The sequence below is a fragment of the Orycteropus afer genome, unplaced genomic scaffold (assembly GCF_000298275.1).
Source record: "Orycteropus afer afer isolate SDZICR_OR568_19922 unplaced genomic scaffold, OryAfe1.0 scaffold00149, whole genome shotgun sequence".
Taxonomy (NCBI): Eukaryota; Metazoa; Chordata; class Mammalia; order Tubulidentata; family Orycteropodidae; genus Orycteropus; species Orycteropus afer.
Window position 1 is genome coordinate 429,437 of NW_006921736.1, and position 2,396 is coordinate 431,832.

At 39.4% G+C, this 2,396-nt stretch overlaps 1 pseudogene; it reads right to left on the reverse strand.

Moving 5' to 3' along the window:
• Positions 1-599: 599 nt before the first annotated feature.
• On the reverse strand, positions 600-1,543 carry LOC103201380 (annotated as a pseudogene).
• Positions 1,544-2,396: the final 853 nt, after the last annotated feature.

Consider the following 2,396-nt stretch of genomic DNA (forward strand, 5'->3'; position numbering starts at 1 on the left):
CAACCTTCCTTCCGAGGAGTGGCTGGTGGGTTTGAACCGCCAGCCTTCTGGTTAGCAGTCAAGTGCTTTAGCCACTATGCTACCAGAGCTCCTTGTGTATGTATAGACACATATTATATACAAACAATTAAAAAACTGAAAAGACATTGTTTTACATGTTAAGAAATTTTTGAGCGTGTAAATTCTAGGCTTAAATTTTTTTTTACATAGACACATATTATATACAAACAATTAAAAGACTGAAAAGACATTGTTTTACATGTTAAGAAATTTTTGAGTGTGTAAATTCTAGGCTTAAATTTTTTTTTACATTTTTTCTGTAATTTTATATATATTGTTTTTACTTTATTAAAATACTGAGTTTGTTTCACATGTATATTTTTATCTCCCCACCATTTCCATTTGTCTTACCACTGCTACTACTATGTCCTATCATAACATTCCATACATACTTAAACCAAGCAAAAGGTGGAGTTCCATCTTTAAAAATTAAAGAGGCATTTTGGACAACACATTCTTGGCAAAGGAACCCAGACAACATTTATCAGACATGGTAGGGAAAGTTCTCACTCTGCATTATAAAAAAGGACAGCCAGATATCAACTGTTACAGAAATGAAATAAGATGGAAAATTTTAACAAACTGTTTATTTTTTTAAAAGAGACTTCCTCCACTGCCAGAGATCTTGAGTAGCCTCCTGGTCAGTCATCTGGAAGCAGTTCTTCACAAAATTGATGAATTTGGCTTCCACTTTGGGAAAAGAACCACCTTTTTCTATTCTTGCTTGCATTTTTGCTTTAATGTCTTCTACAGAACTAGGTCCTTTTGGTGTTTTAGGAGTTTTTTTTCCTGTTTTTTGAAGGATTCTTGACCTTTTGATCTTAGTGTTAATGGTTTTGAGGCTTTTCCTTTCTGGTTTGACTTTTGTGCATTTTTGGCTGGATTATCCCATACAGATTTCTTCACTGGAGCTTTTTCTTCAGTTTCATCATCATCACAATCATCATCATCATCTTCTTCATCATCATCATTGTCGTCATTGTCATCATAGTCATCTTCGTCAGCAGCAAGTTTTTCTTTTTTCTGCGGAACTTTGTTACCACTGGCAGGGGCCGATCGCTTTCCTGGTATACTTAGGAGCTTCACATCTTCCTCCTCTTCATCACCTGACTCTGCAGCTTCTTCCACAGCTACTAAGTGCTGTCCACTGATATGCACAGGCCCTCAGCCACATTTCAACCATAAGACCACAGGTGGTGTCATTTCAAAGCCCCCAAGGGATACCGTTGGCTGTACAGACATTTTCAAAGTTGCCAGTGTTACTTTAATTGGGCTGCCTTCACAATTCATTGCCTCTGCTTCAACAGTGTGCAATTCATCCTTTGCCCCAGCCCCTAAACTGACCGTTCTTAAAGTTAACTGGTGCTCATTTTCATCATTATCCACCTTAAAAGTGATAATCTTTGTCAGCCTTTAGTTCACAACCAAAAGGATAGTTTTGGGGCCTCAGAGGGCTCATGTCCGTGTCCATGGAATCTTCCATGAGGTGGTGGCACACACTTAGGTGGGAAAGCAGAAGGCTGGAGATAAACCACTGTTTCTCAGAACAGCCGCGCAGGATGGACTCACACCAGGGACAATTTTATATATTTTTAAATAATGAGGACATGTTCAAATTAAAACATACTCTAAGCCCATGATAGGAAATCACAAATTATAGGAGCTGATGGGAGTGCAGAATTCATTAAATGTTATCTAGTTTGAGAAACTCTTCCATTTTACGGAGGAGGGAACTAAGATGAAGATGGGAACTTGACTTACCCAGTGCTCAGAAGTATGACTCTGACATCATTCTCCTGCTTTAACACTCCAGCAGCTGCTTAGTTAAGATGATGAGTGATGTAATTGATTGATATTGATGTGAAAGAGCCTGAGGGACATCTCATTCTACTGCTGAAGTGCAGCAGACATAGTGGGTGGGAACAAATATGGTTCCATTTTTCCCTCTGCACCAATTACACAAGCCTCTGACTTACACTGATCAGGGCATCTCTTTGGATAGCAAAGGCCTTGATCAAAGTTGCTAATGTAAAACTTCCTCTGACTGGGAATATATTTAATTGCCTTGGTAGCATAGTGCCTAAGGCACTTGACTGCTAACCAGAAGGCTGGCGGTTCAAACCCAACAGCCACTCCTTGGAAGGAAGATGGGGCAATCTACTTCCGTTGTGATACTGCCTCAGCAACCCAAGGAGAGGTCTCTGTGAGTCGGGTCTGACTCCACGGCACATAACAACATAAATAACAACAATATGGAATTTGGACAATTATTTTCGAGGATGATAAAAACAGTCATAGCAGAAGCTCAGATTCTAGTTGTACGTTCAACACTGGGC